Source organism: Hippoglossus hippoglossus, chromosome 22 (assembly GCF_009819705.1).
Source record: "Hippoglossus hippoglossus isolate fHipHip1 chromosome 22, fHipHip1.pri, whole genome shotgun sequence".
In the NCBI taxonomy this organism is placed as follows: Eukaryota; Metazoa; Chordata; class Actinopteri; order Pleuronectiformes; family Pleuronectidae; genus Hippoglossus; species Hippoglossus hippoglossus.
Window position 1 is genome coordinate 13,294,531 of NC_047172.1, and position 18,924 is coordinate 13,313,454.

An 18,924-nucleotide genomic window follows, 5' to 3' on the forward strand; every position below is an offset into this window, starting at 1 on the left:
GGCTGCTGTGCTGTGATGGGGGTGGGGGGGGGGGGACGAGATGAGGCTGCCTGAACAGACAGAGTCCATATAGGCAGGTTGGAGAAAACCCAGAGGAAAATTAAAGTAGTCGTATATCAAGAGCCTCTGGTGAGAGAAATTGGCTGATGAAGGGTTACACTGCACATTTTCAGGCAGCTGAACCATAATGGATTCACAAATGAGTTGTTGCTTTTAGGAGGCTTCTTTGAACAAGCAAAAAAAAAAAAGGCAGAGGTGACCCAGAAATCAAAGAAGAAACTGAGTAAAACAACTGCAGAAAACATCATTAATTAAAAGTGGAGAGGGTTGAATTCATGTTGAAGCATCGTGCACTTCGGTGCCAAAATAATATGATTATCATCTCAAAAGAAGGAGGAAAAAAAACATATGAAGGAGCGGAGGAGCACTGAGTACGAGTGCAACTATTTTCTGACAGATTTATTAGAGGGCGTGCACTCTGAAGTAATGAAACAGAGAAGCTTGTGTTTTATTTACTTGCACTATGATTTATAACTTGGCAGATACCTTTTCCATAACTGCATGCAACACTTTTCCTTCTTTTTTCTTTCCCCTTCAGACCGGTCAATTGACGACATGATGACTGATAAACTGTCAGGTCATTATAACATTCATTTGAATGTCTACATCATTTCTCTGGAAAGAGTTCTGCTATCACCAAATGGTAACGATGACACTGCTGCTCTGCTGAGACAGAACACATGTCTCATATTAGTGCTGCTTCTGTCTGACGCTACACCAAGAAAAACATCAGGCACACTGTGAGTTATCTTGTGTGTCCTTGAGTAGAACATTTTCAGTGTTTAAAGCCCTGGAAAAAAAGGTTGATAAAATGTCTTGGAAAGGACATAAAGAGCTTTAATAACATAAACTGAGCAGGAGAAGTGGACTGAGATATTTGAACCTGGCCATATAGATACTCCACTCTTTTGAAACAAAGTTCTACTACTGTTCTACTACTACAAGTTATTTCACTTATTACAATTTGTTTTTATAAATCGACTTGCTTATGCCAGAGGTAAAGTGGCATAAAGAGTGACACAGTTGTCATTTTCCCATCCAACACCCAAGCTTTATAAATAGCACTTGCACCCATTTGAGCGGCCATGGGTGCGTTGGTCGTAAAATGAGGTGTGGTCAGGTGCATTGTTGGCACATTGTTATATCGACGCAGTGAGAACAGATTGTGCTTTTGACCAAGTAAAACCTGTTCTGACGTCAGTGGCCCATTTTTCCACTGTTATTTTAAGGACACGTTATCAACATAGTCATATGCAGCCACAAAAGCGAGTTCATAACATGAATACACACTGCTTGTCAATACGCACACACAGACATCACACACACACACACACAGAGAGAGATGACCTGCTTGTGTGCAAAGTGAAACTGTATCCTCTGCAGAGAGGCAGTCTCTCTTACTGCCTTTTAAAAGCAATCTGGCAAGGTGCACACACACCTGGCCTTTAAAGTGAGTTGGCACTGAGATTTATTGCATGTTATCCCCAAAACACACCCATGATTAATCCAGACTCTAAGTGTAACCCTGTGAACCACGTGCCTGGCACAGACAACTTTTTTTTATGGTATTAAACTAACAAAATTAAATTTGGACACGCCCTAAATGCACTTGCAACACGTGCTATGGACCATACACTATATATATCATACACTGATTTTACTATAGGAAAAAATTATAAACACATATAATACATTTGAATTACGGACTGGTAGAACTTCTTCACCCAGGAAATTAAACTATAATAAAACATTACAAAATTTCCTACAAGGAACTTTTCATTTTCGTTGACTTTGGCGCCTCTGTAGATAAGAGTGGTTGTAAAAACCTCGGTCCAGACAGCGTGAGCATTTGTTTTGGAAGGAGTATAAAAAAAAAAAAGACATGTATCAAGTTCAGGGGACACACCAAAAAACACCACGGCACCGCAGCTTTCTTTGGATTGTGTTACTGTACTGATACAACATGAAACAGGGACTGCATCAGTTTACATCCTCTCGTCAGACCACTGTCTCTGCTCTGCATGCAAACAGAGCGATTCCTGGGCTCACGTATCGAAGAGTAACCAACCATATTCATATAAGAACCAAAGATACATAAAATATGAACCCATTTGTCAGTAAAGACAATCTTCTAACAACATTATAACTGATTTAACTGTCACATTACTATAACCATTGAGTATTAAATACATTTATACAGGTAAAAGAAAATCCATACTCCCCCCTCCTCTTATTGTGTGAAAATGGAACATCCCACCTGAGACAGTAACAAGTCACTCAATGTATAGGGGCTTAAAGTTAGCTGGAATATCAAACCCTGCCATTACCCACAGCTGTTTGCAGGATGGAAAGCGATGAGGTAATGTATCGTAATTCTCATTCTGATCTCATCCATCTTGTTTGTAAGAGGAACAGACTCGGGAGCGCTGGTCTGTACAGGCCAGTGTTTAGCCTGTTTCTGTTTCCTCTCCCTCCACATAAACATACAGGCTTTTCCAGCCTGACCGCCCTAAATCGTAGCTCTGACATCGTGGGAAACTCGTCCCGGCGACAGACATTTAGAATAGTTTATAGAAAAAGCCAATCTTCTCCCCGATTTTCTAATTTGCTGTTGAAGTTCATGAGGAGGCAGCAATAATAAAATAACAAGTTTCATAACTAGTTAAAAAACTTCTTGCAGGGGCTTTAAGTCCATTACAAATCATACAAAAGTTGACCTCAGAAAATACAGCAGCAGTCCTTGTGCGGCTTACGTTCAATTGGTGGTGGGATCGAGAGCAGAGGTTTATTTGAACAGCACAAGATGTGGCCTGTATCTAAATGAAGGGCTTCCTGGCGGCAGCGGAACAGCCTCTGGTTGTAAGCCGGGTGTCCTCTGTCTGAACCTAATATTCATGATCCCTCCATGTCCTCCTCTCACCCCCGAATCTCAAGACACTATTGGAAACCTGAGAGTCATGGAAGACAGACTGCAGAACTCAATATCTTTCATGTTTTTTTATTAAAGACGACTAAATGATGAATTATGTATAATCCCTAACATATCGGACTGCAAATATTTTGCCCAGCTGCAAAATAAAAAAAAAATTAAAAAAAATATCCACATCAACAAAGAACTCACAATAAAAGCCACAGCATGGACACGCTGCAATTATAATCAGCACAGTCCGTACAGAGCAGTAACAGTACACACATTAATATAGCCTTTAAAAAATGTTACCACCCGGCTCCGAGTGCTACAGCACACTGAGCATAAATGTCACAAGCAAATAAAGGAGCCTCGCCACTTCCCCTGTAGGATTATGGAAAAGCCTGTTCAAATATCTAAATGTCAACTGCACATAAACACTTTCCAATTACGCTCTATGCAAGCAGCAGCTGGGGGGGCGGGGGGGGGGGGGGGGGGGGGGGGGGTCACACAAGCTTTGTCAAGCCCTCAATCCCCATTGAGGGGGGGGTCTGTTCGAACCACACACAAAGAATTAACAAACATGTTACAGAATGGACACACCTCATTGTGCAACAATTCATGACTGAAAATAAGATGGAGCTCAGGGTAAAGACTTTTTTAGAAAGACAGAGAAATAAAATAAAAGGTCCCTCAGTTTAAATGTTTATCTACAGATTTGGGCAGTGACCCTGAAGATAAAAGCATTAACCACCCTGTGTTCCCTTTATCATCTCATGTGTGGTGGTGATGATGATGATGATGATGATGATGATGATAGTGATGATGATGACTGCTGGCTACCTGTCATCACTGCTCCACCAGTGCACTTGTCATTATCGTCACAGCGGATGATGGGTCATTTGAGTCTCACTGGTGCAACAGGCACCGCCGGACCTATGCTGACCCATCTCCTAATTACACCCCCAGGACAAGGGGGAAGAAACAATCATGAGAGAGAGAGCCCCCTGGATCAGCTCAGTCTGGAGGATCTCCTGACTGACTGCCAATCAGACACGTGGCTGCAGTGCGGGTCAGTGTGTTTGTGACTCTGTGTCGGCCGGTGGGGCGTCTGAGCGGCTAATGAAGATGAGCTCTTTTTAGTTGTGTTTCCACCGGACTAATTGCCCAGGTTATTAGCATAAATAGCAACCCTTATGCCCCAGGCTGGGAGGAAGAAATCCCTGCCCAATTACTACTGTCACTGCTGTGGTGGCAGCGTGTTCTCCCAGCAGCCTGGTTAACACTAGTTAGCAGGGAGTGTAATGGTAAGCAACAGCTGATGGTCTGTTCTTCATGCAGACTTGTGAAACTGCAGAGATATCTACAACTGCCACGTAGAGCTCAATATGCACAGAACTTTCCTTTTAGGGCCTCATGCTGTCATACTTTCTGTAAGATCACTTTCTGCCGGATTTCTGGGAATCCAAAATAAACACGTCAGTAACTTTAGTGCGCCCTCAGTCCGGGAGATAGAGCAGGTCAATATCGACTTTCGACTGTGGAATTCAATTGTGATACGATGATATAAGATCATTGTTTCCTTTCTGCCGTTTAAATAAATGATTCCAAGCACAAGGTAACGGAAAACCTGCAAAATGAGCCGTTAATGGCTCTGCACACCCAAATAAGCGTATTGACTCGAGTCTGATTGTTCAGTTACAATCCATAGTTAGAGGAATTTTCCATTTTGAACCCACAGCTCCATGAAACCTCATGATTTTGTGTCATCACCATCAGGCTCAGTGTGCACAGCAGGAGTCTGACACTTTTGGAGGGCACAACAAAGTGGATCCATTATCTATAGCACTCATCCTTTGAGGGTCGCAGAGGGGGAGCTGGAGCTAATCCCAGCTGACACTGGGCGAAACCCGGGTCCCACCCTGGACAGATCGCCAGCGTGTCACAGGGTTGACAAACAGAGACAAACGACCATTTCCCTACAGTCAATTTAGAATCTTCAAATAACCTAACCTCATTCTACATGTTTTAAGACTGTGGGAAGAAGCTGGAGTACCTGGAGGAAACCCACACAGACACGTGGCATCTCCACACAGAAAGAACAATGAGCCAGACCAGGATACAGTACAGCAAAAACAGTGCACTATAAATTACATATGGGGGATTTTGGAGCACATCTCATGATTTCAATGATGATCTATGTTAAAGTTATCCTCATGAAGCAAAGCTAGTGAGTGAGTCAGGAGATGTCACTCAAAGAAGCAAATGAGTGTGTTATGGCCTTTAAAGTTGTGATGTTGAAATGTTTGTGAAACATTTACATATACAGTATCTATATTAGAACATATTTGTATAAATATTGTCATTTCTTTCAGCCATATCACTACAGTTGTTTGCAGCTTACTAATGTTGTGTGTGGTATATTTAAGCCGGTTTCATCTCAGTGCTTTTTCCAACACTTTTTCTTTCCTATTATATTTCTTTCATCAATACAATTTCAGTAAAGATAGGCTTAACACATGCGTTGTAGCTTTATGTTAAGGTTTTCACAGCGATATTCCAAATACAATAAATACAAACATGTAAAAAACATATGAATCAACATACATTAGGTTTCTATTAGACACATTATGTATTGCTCTGTACAGCTGTATAGAGATATTCTCCAGGTGCCAGCCAACAGTGCATAAACACGTTTATATGTGAACACTTAGGACTAATACAAATAGGACTCTCCTAAGGTAAATTTTCCAATTTTATACTGACTGTAAATTAGTCACTTTTCCTTTTCCGGAGTAAATCTTACGTTTATTTACAGTCGTACTTCAGCTAAGTGCAAAAGCCTGCAGCAACAGAATGTTATTCTGCCTTTAAAGACTCTGCAGGGGGACATATTTCAGTGGTGTGGGCTGCAGAATAAACATTTTACTCTCTCCTTACTCGGCAGGTTCAGGGGGCTGCACAGGGGAGGAGAGGAGGGCATCGTGAGCTGATATTAAATGGTGCTAAATGAAATGTAGGCTGTAAGTAATTTGTTTGTACAGTAGAGATGTCAGACCTGAGGTTAAGCAGTGGACATGGCCCAGTACCATCACCTGCGAGGGAGTTATCCCCTTCACTGTAACACAATAGCAACAGGTCAACCAGGGTAACAAGAGAGGAATATACAGCTGTCATTATATAGGAGTGGACGATCCAGGGAGAAATCACTCAGACCTTTTAGTGTCTCTGTTTCTTCCCCCCACTCTCTCTGTGTCTTCTGTCCTGAGGCTGATCAGGGTTCTGGCCCCGCGCCAGATCAGATATGTGCGAGTTTCTCATGTTTCCCATGAAAACACGCTTAGCGTACAAATTATTCAGCACCCTCGCCTCGCCCCCCCCCTGCTAACCCAGCCCTAAGTTCTCTGTCAGGAGGATCACTGAGCTGCAGGGAACAGGAAGGAGGAATATTAATAATAAGTCTTGACTACAAACATTCTTTCGGGAACCAACATGGAGCCAAGAACGACAGGACGGACTTAACTGCAAGACTACTGTCACGTAAACACAACAGCTTCGTGTAGTGCGCCTTTCTCTTCCAGTGCTATTCAACATCTAAATCCATATTACTTTTAGAAAAACAGAAATGATTTAGAGTGCATCATGGGAAAAACAACATGAAGGTGTTGTTAGGTTTTTGCAGCCAACCCAAAATGTTGGAAGACAAAAAAGGAGACCGTGTACATGTGCTTTGATTCTTTCAGTAGCTGTGCTGCTGTACAGTTATTGCAATTCCCATTTGACCTTTCTGGATTCATTACTTGTGGCAGATGAAACTGTTCAACACACACAGCTCTCTTTTGTTCCTGTTGCAGGGTAGCAGGTTGTCAAGCAACAAAAACGATGGGGAGAATTAAGGTAAAATCAATTCAAACTAAAATAATTAAAATATCAATTTGTCTGTACTTGTTATTACAGTCCAGTGTTTCTCTTGGACATTGATAATGAAGATGAATTCTTCCTTCTTTTTACATCTTTTCTAATTTAGGTCATTATTTAAAACAATAGACTGTATGTAAAGATGAGCGAGACATCTCCACTGTCCAGAAATTAAGCCAAAATATCTCATATATGAAACACTGCCATCTTGCGCATTTGAAGCTACAGTCTGCTCAGTAGTGATCGGGGGATGGAGCCGCTGCATCGAGGCCCTGCAGATACATATGCTCGACCAATCATGAGTCAGTCTCAGCTGTCAATCATGACGTTTCACGCAGCATCAAATGACTAATGAAAACCAACCTTACCAGAGAAATCAGCCTGTTGACTTACATTAGTGTGATAAGAACTACCTAACATGACAGAACCCATCTTTGAGAAAAATGGATCTCACCTGTAATTTAACTTTATCTATGTCCCATTTGCTAACATGGAGGAGTCAACCAGCCACTAGGGGGACGACTGAGACACTTTGACTTTATACTTGGAGCCGTCATGTTGTCCATCTTTATACACGGTCTATACTAAAAAGAACAGTCTCCAATAATATGTGTACTTTATAATTTACTGATGTTAACTGATATAAATGAACCGATCTTTAAAAAGTACTGTAGTGAATTTATTTCCCTCCTACACTACAACAATGTCCTTTCTTCTGTGATGGAACACTAAGTCTATTACACTGTTGAAATGTCTTTCACATTCTTGCACCTATATTACACAGCAGAACAATATGTACCAGATAAGATCACTCATTCTGTACCTCACAGCTGAGCTCCCAATCAGTCAAAGCACATATATCCATGTGTCAAACTGGAATATTGCATTTGTACGCCTGGACCTCGTTTCTAAGACAATCTCAAGCCTACATGTCCCGCTATCCTTCAGCTCTTTTTCATTTATCCGTTTCAATATCCTGTATCCTGATGAGTCTGGGAGCAGGGCGCTGACCTGACGTTTAAATCCCAGGCGAGTCCATTATGGTAAGACAGCACAAAGTGCTGATGGAGGAGCAAGATACAACACAGAGGACAAAGAACATACATGACCAGCTGGCTTTACCGCCCAGTAGTATCTTTGTTGCTGTGTGTACTGTTTGTGATGTGTTTATGCCTGTGTGTGTATGTGTGAGCAGGTGTGTGTTCCTGTGCTGTTGAGCCATGGGAGTCACCAGAATATACCACACGAAGAGTTATGGTCAGCTCCACCGTGCCGCCTCCATTTCCCAGAGCAGCCAAATCTCTCCCAGCGGACGGAGCTCTGTCAGATAAGAGCGGACAGCTATCGCTCCATATCATCCGCACAGACATGCCAGCTCCACGGTCGGGGAGATTAGGCCAAAGGAGCGTCTGACAGCCCTATCTCCAGGCTTTCGGGGATCTTTGTGCCAGTGTGTGGCTTATCAGACCTGCTCTGATGTCTTTTTACCAGTGCATCAACAATGACAGCAGACACTCGGAGAATCATATTTATATCCACTGAATTTTAAGTTGTTGTTCATCAGCAGCATCCCTCTGCCCGTTTTAAATAGACAGGACAGCAGAATCAAACATGCAGGATTTCAGGGTCACTGTATTTAAAGAGGGTTCTTACTCGAACTAAAATGTAAATAAGATAAGGGGAGTGATTTTTATATGTATGTAGAACACAAAAAAACTAAAATAATAAAGTACTTTTTTTTTTATTTATCCAGAAAGTGACTGAAGCGGATATCGGTCTACCCTAAATAATGAATTCAAGCGTATTGTATTCACCCTTGTTAAATACGGCGTTCTGCAGCTCGTAAAAGGACATATAGTGCAGAAGCCTTTTACTCTGTTTCACATATTCATTAGTTTCAATTTTCAACAATAAATCTGACCTTGGAGCCACTGACCTATGGGCTTGTTAATATAAAGCAATTTGAACATGCTCTTAAAATGAATAGCAAATTAGTAGTAAAAGGCACATTAGGCAATGAAAAACATCTATTGAATATTTAGCCTTTAGCGGGTCTATTTGAAAACACTCACAAGGACTTTTGATGTATTTTGTAGAAATCCGCTTCATGCAAAGGAACTGAATGAATGAAAAACTCAAGATACCACATAAATAATAAGAGAACAAAAACAGTCAACATTCAGTGAGTTTTATGCACGCTACCTCATATTTTAGTGTTATTGCAAATGTCTGCAATGAACTGAAACGACACTTTCAGTTATCAGTATATAAACTGCACCCGAGGAATTTAGTGTAAACCAATACAACAGTACTGAAATCACTTACTGCGTGTTTGTATGACTTCACAATGTTTAGTTATTGTTGACACAGTGTCAGTGAGGAATTGATATTATGGACATATTTGAGGTTGTGGTGTTTGTTGTTGTCTCATGTTGAATTCTATTAAACAGAGTTAAAATATGTGTCACTGAGTGTATGGAAAACAATGTATTGTTGACATGTGTGAAATTGATATTGTGGGGCAGGTTGCTTCCTGCCAACCGATTTTTCTTAATCCAAAAATGAACCAAATATTGTGTTTTAATTATATTCCCACAGAAACCATAATTAGATTGTTAGTTTACTTGAATATTTCAATATTAACTGTGGAATGTCACTTAGCCATGTTCAAAGTGGAATAAAAGACGAAGGGAGACAATAGTGCAGCAGTCGGTCACGGTGGTCATTGGATTTACAAATACATTCAATAACAACATTTTGTTTTGTTTTAGAAAAACAGTTAGAACCCGGGCCGAACCCAGGCCAAGCTCAGGAATACTAGTTTGATCTGGGTAAACATTGGTAGATTTCAAGTCTGTTCGATTCAAAGATGCTAATGAAAACAACATCTTATAATAGTACAATATAATAGGCAATAATCGAAACAAATAATGCACATCATAGTTTCCCACAAGCTTCACCAATCACGGACTTCTCTGTGCATCATAGAGCAAAACATAAAACATTGAGCCATAAACATGCACATAACCAGACTCACTTCTAATCCTGCACAAAATGAGGCAATAACATTGTTCAACATTACGATGACGACGAGACTTGTAACCACCAAAGTGACACCAATTAATCTGAGGGAAGCTGGGGCCTCATCTGTTCGGCCAAATGGTGTGAATGCCCGGCCTGTGCGTCATGATAACAACAAATGTTCCCATGCTGAGTGCGTGAATGCAGAGTTTTTATGAAGGACTTAGGTTGAAGTTAGGTTGACATTTTTTATTGTCTCTTATTATCCTTCCATTTTTTCCCCCTGAAAAGTGAAATTTAGAACTGGATCATAAGAAAATAAAATTATTTTTTAGAGTTGCAGCAGGAGCGGAGTCACCACAGTATTACAACTCAATAATCTTTTTCTGGAAACTAATTTAAAATGTCAATTAAATAATATTCCTGACCTGAAATCGTTGAGGAGCAGAGACATGAGTCGTAATCAGTCATCCTTTCCATCCTCTTCCTTCTGCTGCTGATGTGGATTCATCGCCTGGAGTCTGTCTGCAGCTTCAAGTTAACAAAAATGAGACAAATCTGAAGATACTGCCACTACCAAGCTGCCTAACAAGTGCACTGTGTTTGTGTTAAAACATACATACAGCACTCAACCATTGTTTCCAGTTAATTTTCTTCAGATGCTTCACTTAAGTCTTGAATTGCATTGAAAACAATGTGTGAATGCATGGCATATTGTAAGTACAATATTTTCTTTAATTAATCACATTTCAGGCGGCATTTTTTATGATTTTTTCTTCACTTCACTCAAAAGCTTGGTCTCAGTTTGAGAGCAGGACTCATTGATTTTCACATTCTAAAATGCTTTCACTCAACCCTGCGGTCGCACTCAAACAGCACCTGCTTGTGCTTAGGGTGGGATAATTGCATTTGTTTAAGACTACACCTGGCATTCTCTTGGTTTAGTATTTTAAACACAGTTATTCAGAAGAAAAAAGTACAAGAAGAAGAAAAAAAAAAAAAGAACAGGGGGCAAATTTGAGATCAGGTGTTTCACATACGCACAGAAACAGCGTGAGCACGAGAAGCGCTGAAGCTGGAGTGCAGGTGGACAGTTTGAGCACAAGCAGAGCAAATCTAAGCACAAGCGGGGGCTATTTGAGTGCAAGTTGGGGTTTCGAGTAAAAAGAATAAGAAAATCTGAAAGTCAAAATCAATAAGTCCTGCTCTCAAACTGAAACACCACATTCTTGAACAAAGACGGGGGGAAAAAACATGTTTTGCAATCTCGATTACGATGAAAATATAGTCAGAACAACAGAAGATGGGTCATTAATTTGTTTGCTCGTCGTTCTGCTGGTTGTATAAAAAGTGACAGACAGAAGGGTCCAAAATCTGATACAAGCATCGCAGCTTCTTTCTTCTGAGGTCATGGTCCAATGAACATCCACAACTACACACTGTTCCACATGACAGCTGTCATTATAAAAAAAAAAAAAATCCTTCCTCTAGTTGCTTTTGCACTAAAGCAAAATCTCTCTGTGCTGCTAATTCATCAGAAGGCAAAGCAGGCACTTCCCATTTGTGTTACATTACTTTCTCAAAGATGGTCAGACAGAACAGCAGCAGTGCTCAGTGCAGCCTGAGGGGATTTTATTAGAACAACCAAGCCGGTGACTGAGTTAAACGCACAGTGTTCGGCCATTATTTTGTTTTGCATTGTACATTTTCCATTTGCGGAGATAACGACATCTCACCACCCCCGAAAAGCACTGTAGAGTGGGCTGTGGAGATGAAATCACTGCATCACACCGGTATAATTGCAAGCGCCACTCCAACATTAAACCACTCAAAATGTATAATGTAATTTGCTGTTTTTCTTTGAGATCCATTTTACAAAAAAGGTGCCATTAGAGCACTGTGCTTCAGAGACGGCCGAGTTTTTACAATGTACATGTGTAGAGGCTACAAATTAAAGTAAATGCCCCCAGTAGAAAAAAATAAACGAGATCCCAATTTTGACAATTTGCAAAAAGGGAAATGTGTGATTATCCAAATTATGCAAAAGGAGATTTATTTTTGGATAAAGATGAAAAGCAAAGTCAAAACCATCATGTAACGCTTGTTGAATTCTGTGCAAATAAAATGCACCGCTCACAATTACAGCCGATTGCATCACTGTAAGACCCCCCCTTAGAGATTTGTTTGATTCCTTGACTTGATCTTTAGATGACTACATTAAACATGACAAACTATTATTAGGATAGAGAAAATGGATGATGGAAATGGATGGACAGCAGATGGACAGTAAGAAACATACGAAGGTCTAAGTGAAAGAAAGAGCGAAAAGATGTATGCACTCACTTTTCCTTTAGAAAGCCTAGAGGGCACGTCCCATCAGCCACTGGGGGACTTCGCTCATAGCTGATGTTTTTTCACAGTAGATCCAGGGGAATTGAGGAGAATAATCTACACAGAGTCAGTGACACCGTCTTATTCAGCAGGGAAGTCAGAGTACAGCAGTGATCAGCATCCCCGGTTATTTAGAGCATCACTCAGGTCCAAATCAAACAGCTGAGGTTGACATGCTTGAAGGGACCACTTCACTGAGGCTCCTATGCCTCGACTGCATCTACCTCTCTATCTGGGTGGAATCGCTACTGCTTGTGTACAGAAATAAAATCTTACCTACAACGTTATAGCACATTTAAAATGAAATTTAAAATGTAAAACATATTAGATAGCAAGGTTTGACACAACTGAGCTGATACTTTACTTTAATGCATAGAAATAAAAGCATTGCTTGTAATGAATACCTGGTTTTGGTTTATTACCTGTGACCTAATGAGACTTTACATGTCAATCAATGATCTTCTCTAGTTAAGTACTATAGTAAGTTATTGGTCTGTTGGTGCAAATTCAATCAATGCTAATTTTGTAATAAAGAGAAAAATAAGGATGGTACTTAATTTAAAGATAGTGTGTAATAATTATTCATTCAAATGTCTTAAAATGACCAACGTATGTACTTGTGTACTTTCAATGTTTCCAACAACAAACCCAGAGGTGACACAATGTTTCATTTTGTTCGGCTTTTAATTGTGTCACATCCTCTTTAATTGTGGCTTTGCCCATCTCTGCTGTAACTTCTGGGGCAAACAACATATGACGAAGGAAAATTTAGCCAGTTAGCCCGTCGGCTGTTTTTTCCTTCCGCTGTTTGTATTGGTCACTTGCGACGGATCATTATTATTCTTAGTAATGTAATCTAACATAAATAAAACTTTGATACATCACCTCATTCATGTACATGATTTGCGATGAGGTGTTGATGTGGTGAGAACAACAACTCCCACGATGCCACGCTGCTTCACGACATCATTAAACTAAGTCTTCTGTGATTGTTTTGATTGAGAGACCCCGAGTGACCAAAGTTACATACTGTAAATGTAACCATGCCCAGAAACGTATTCACTTTCTACAAAGTTGACGGAACTTTGTTTGATTTATTCGTAGTAGAGTTAAATGAAACTGTATTTTCTAGTGTGTTGAGCTGCACACTGCCTTCTTTTCAGGGCTGAGGCATCACCTCAAGTAAAGGTCATGGGCGACCATGATGGATGGGCACTGCTGTGAATTTAATCTAAAATAAAGAGCAATAAACACTGGGTTCATGCTAGTAGCACAGGGGGATGATGAAGGATCCATTAGTTAAGCAAAGGTCAAAGGCTCCTCCCCTGACTGTTGCTGTCACCATGGCATCACAAACGGTGACATGGGGACGGACGAGGGGCCAAAGAGGGTCACGGGGTGACGTCGGCTCCCCTCTGTCAGAGCTGTCCTGGTTCATCAGCCATGTCGGAGAGGTTCAGGCGCATACCTGCTGAGCGACAATAAGGGGACAACCTCGAGGAATCTCCCGGATTGTTGTGAATGTCAGACACTGTTGTTAAGATTCAGAAATTCAGACACATTTGAAATGTCACCTCTTTAGGGACGCACGGGGGGGGGGGGGGGGGGGACCTGTTAGCACTGCATTTAAAGAAGAGCACTAATCGATGCCTCTGCTTCAAAATAACTACGTTGTTAGAGGCAGTAAGTGCTCCTTTTTTTTTTATTGTACACAAGCTATGATTAACTTCAATTAATCAATGCCAAAAGCTTAAGATATACAGCGCCCATAGTTCACAATCCATGTCAAAGCAAACATTTTGAAAACACTAACGCAGAATGAGCAGGACAAGTCTAATTTGCTGCCTTCAAATGCTCCTCACTAATGGCGTTTAATAGGTTCCCTGGGCCAAAATTGTGACAGCATGATGTATTTGGCCGACGAGCCGAGCTAATGACCGCCATCAAATCTGATTTGAGTTTTCAGCCGCAGTTATCTCACTGGAGCCCAATTTATTTAGTGTCACCTTTTAACTACAGTGTTTGGCATAGACTCATGGCCAATGACAACACGCGTGAAGGGCTACCTCCCATTAGCGCTGCTGATTGGCCGGTGATGGAGACATCTCAGGTTTGTTTGAAGCAAGAGAGTCTGGACACACTGTGGAGGACGAGATGGAAATGTGGGGTTTGGTCGATTGTGGAAAGTTTGGATGAGACTGAGGAGCCCAGGGATGTAGATATTAAATGGTTTGTGGGGAATTATGAGGTATTTTTTTCAGCATATTCAATATAAGTCAGGGATTATACTGGTTATTTAGTATTTGAGTGCCAAAAAATCCTGCTTGGCATATTTCAAATATCTAATACAAACTGTTGGCGGCATTTCATAGTAGACATAAAAACAAAAACAAAAAAATATAAATAACTCACCGTGGTAACTAAAACACACGGCTCACCATCTCTCTGACTGTTTGGCATTCACACTTGTCTTCCAACAATTTTCACTGACACAGACTCGATTTCACGAGATGTGACCAAACACAACCTCTTCTCTTTGTCAACAAAGAGACAAACAAACACATTTTTTTTACTGTTGCGACACATTCCTGAGCCGCCACATTCATTCCTTTAGCTCCTTTTTTCCTCATTTGACTTTCACTTATCAGATCGTTTATTTTAAAGCAGACCCTTTCTTCTTTTTTCCCTCTCTCCAGCACTCACACACACTCACAATCCTTTATCAGCTTACCATTCATTTACATGTATAATTATTACAGGCGCTTCAGGAGCCGTTTGCTAAAAAGCTTTATGCAAAACGTAATTAACGGTAATTAAAACGCAGGCCGACTTGAATGGGAGCCACGGTAGCAGTGCATCATTTACAAAACCAAATTGAATCTAATGATTTTACTGTGTGAAATCAGCAGGGGGGGGTCTGAGAATGTCCTGTCTGACATTAAGACCAAAGAACACAGCGGTGGAGTCACGTTGCTTCACATTTGGACACGAGCCAACTGTTGATGCTAATCTAAGATCTATATATGCTCTGTAGAACCAAATGCCCTGGAGTCCTTCTGCAGTTTTTTCCCTGTTGAATACGACCTTAAACTTTAAATTGATTAGGTTAATAAATTATCCGCAAGCATGACTGTGTGTCATCCACATTCTGTCTAATCCACGTGTTCACTGTCTTCACAATAAGAGTCCTTCAAGACGACTGAGAGAAAACAGATGATAACATCATCTTTAATTATTCCTGTAGCTCCTCCGTTTCTTAATAGAAATGAAATATTGATGGGGAATCTCTAATATAGTCAAAAAGATTCAAGGCTCACTGACATTTTTTTTTTTTTATCTGCACACTTCAGCTGAGTTTCATGCTGTTTCTGACACAGCTGCAGACGAACTGTTAAGAAGTGCACAGACATGAAGGGAGTCAGTGGAGCGCAAAACGCAGCTCATTGTGTTAATAGAACAATCCTGGATCTCTCACTGGATCTCCTCCAACACAAATACCACATTATTGTCAAATCAGAGCCGTGTGGGAAATATAATACGTGAACAAAACAATGCAGTTGACTTGCCTTGACATTCTTCCAAACGCTGCCGCTAAAGGAAATGTGTTACATATCTTCTGCTGTTCAACGAAAAATAAAAAACATACTTACACAATGGCTGTGGGGAAAGCAGCTACGATAGTTTGCCCCTCACAATGAGCCTCGCTGTACTTTCTCCCATAAGGCATCAAAGAAATGGAGCCAGTTAAAAAGCTAATAAACTTCAAAAGGAATTCTTTATGTAAACACTGTGGGCCCCCCCGTCGAGCTCATTGAAGAGGACATGCTTTTAAATTAGTTACAGATTTGCTGTAGATGAATTCCCTCCAAGGCAAAACACACACACACACACACACACACACACACACACACAATGGTTTTGTTGCTCTTTAGTGTTATAGACTTACACAGACAAGATCACATGTACCATTAATGTAGCCACACAGTAGAAGAAATATGGATAACACCATGGACTTGGACTTTTGACTGAAATCATCCAACCACAGCCTTCATCGTGATTTGGTCCTCATCTTGTGGTCGTGTGTACATGTGATGAGACGCATGTTTTAGCCCAAAGCTGTCGGCCAGCGTACGTTGAGCCAAAGACAGTCGCTGAATGAGAATCTTAAACTATGCTAATCTTTTTTTAAACCCTGCTGTGTCAGTGTGGTAAAAATCACGTTTGGATAATATTAATAATTCATTCAGTTTATGGCTGCATTTCATGGCGTTAATAGAGTCCAATGTGGAGTCCAAATTACCACTGGAGGGAAATGTCACATCTTTGTTCGGCTTCCTCCCTGGAAAAAACGATGCATTACTGAGATAGTTTGACATTTTGGGAGATTATTTGATGAGATTTATACAGTTCTCGTGTTTGTAGGGTAAATCGAGCAGTTCCTTAGCAATTAGCTTAGAATAAAGACTGGAAAAATGTGGGGGGAGGTCTTAACAGTGGTGACAAAATCCATATCTTCTTTCAGTATTATCATCTACAAGCTGTCTGACACTTTATAGACTATTTGCCAGACTATTTATTGGGGGTACTTCAAAGTCTAGTAGTACAACGTATACAAAAGCATGCACATCTAATCTTGATAAACACCAGATGCTGGACGGAAGTGATGACAATAAGAAGATGTCCAAACCATAAACTTATTCATGTTTCCTCCCATTTAGGTAACATTTCAGACACAGGCCCCTCTCCATACCATTTCTTGGACTATATGATAGATTTTATATAAAGACGGACAATATGACAGTTCCCCAAAAGTGAAGCCAAAACGTATCAATCGCCACCTGCTGGCTGTATGCTCTATAGGTCATAAACTTTGCCTCCCCCATGTAAGTGGATGGGACGTGAACTAAAATAAAAAGTCAAAGTACATTGTACATTAAATTTCCTCAAAGATGGTTTCTATCATTTTAGGTAGTTCTTATGACACTGACGTACATTGAAGAGCTCATATTTCTAGTAAGTTTGGTTTTATTTTGTTATTTGATGGAATAAAAACTGGTCATGAATGACAGCTGAGACCTATTCTGATTGGTCTGATCTAAGGTATTTTGGATTAATTTCTGGATAGCGGGAGGAAGTGGAGACTCTTTACATGAAGTCAATGGGCTTTACCTTTGGACAGAGCCATGCTAGCCATTGTGATTCCGCCTGCATTTCTTTATGTTAAGCAAAGCCACATTTTCATTACATAAACTTTAGAAGTCTGAACCTTCTCATTTAACTCTTGGCAAGGGTGTGTATATGTGTATCAAACTCATCCTTAAACCAATGTGACCATTTCTCTAACAACAGCCCTTTCTAAAGGATGATAAAAAGCATTCATCCCACATTTTGGCAGGAGGACCAGTTGATAATATTTGTCTCTCTTTAGTCTCTGCGCTCTTCCTTTTCTTCGCCGTGTCCTGAATTGAACTTGGCTGCAGGCGTGCGGAGGAGAATGGCACCCCTCACACATTTCAGACGTCTCCCATTCTTTTCAGCCCCTTTTTCATTGCTCATCTGTCGGTCAGCTGGGTATAGACATCAGCCCTCTCCCTCTCTATATAGACTCTATGCCCAGACGTCTTAGGGCCATATAACTGTCAGCCAGGATTTACTCAAGATGGGAGAAGAGAAAAGCCACGAAATAAGCTCCTCTTGCACATGTTAGTGGACAAAGAGAGAAGAAAGGGAGCGAGATGGAGGCACGAGTGTGAAAAAAAAAAAAAAAATGCTTGAGAGTAAATAATGTGTATAATGCCATGTGGCAAGAGCCTTTTGATGGCTGGGCTCGCTGCAGGAGATGATGATTACATAATGAAATGCAGCTACAAGGAAAAGAAAAGAAAATGAAAAGAGAAGATGACTTGTTATTGATCTTGTCATTCGCTCACATATCTGTGTCCCTTTGCAATACTTAAAGCAAGACTGTATGGAGACAGAGCCGCACCAAGAATTCGATTTTCAAACTACTACATTTATTTACGTCTCTTTAAAAAGCAAAAATGTCATTACAAATCAGAACAAGAAAAGTAAATGAGCACAATTAAATGATAAAACTACAAGCCGATCTGTGAGTGCGCAAGATCTCAAGTATAATATGATTATTATATACTGTATATGTTTGTTGCATGGTATCAACAAAAATGCATCAGAGTAAATATTGTGAGTGAACTCCCTCTTCATGGAGATGATGAATATATTCCGATACAGACAAGACGGGGCTTTGTGGGATGGGGCGCCATGTAGGTTCTGATGCGTTGTCACCCATTTCCTGCAGGAAATGCTCAAGGATCGCACACTCTGTCGATTTATTCATAAACCTCCCCCTCGCCAACACACACCAGCAGTGGAACAAGGTGTGATGGACTGAACGAGGCCATGGATGTGGATATTGATGGCTCTATTAGGATACTACTACTCATAAGGCATCATCTGCTCACTTGTGTGTGTAATACTGACAGCAAGAATAATAATGGCTGTCACATCAGCGAAGGAGCCGGTTGTGCCCCTCACAGCCCAGAATGTATTGCGCCTGTTTACCTTGCATATTTTCTTAAAAGTGTTGGGTCAGCACAGTTTCAGCAGAT

The 18,924-nt window shown here is 40.7% G+C and overlaps 1 protein-coding gene across 4 annotated transcripts in view; it reads right to left on the reverse strand.

Moving 5' to 3' along the window:
- The window catches only part of c22h14orf180 (chromosome 22 C14orf180 homolog), a 138,089-nt gene that overhangs the window by 82,306 nt on the left and 36,859 nt on the right, over positions 1 to 18,924 (reverse strand). For 3 of the 4 annotated variants that reach the window (XM_034576322.1, XM_034576321.1, XM_034576320.1), the window contains exon 1: positions 12,251 to 12,395. The exons of the other annotated variant lie outside the window; for it this stretch is intronic. The gene's annotated coding sequence lies outside the window, so the exon portion shown is untranslated. Of the gene's footprint in view, positions 1 to 12,250; positions 12,396 to 18,924 lie in introns of those variants that run through there. 4 annotated transcript variants of the gene reach the window in all.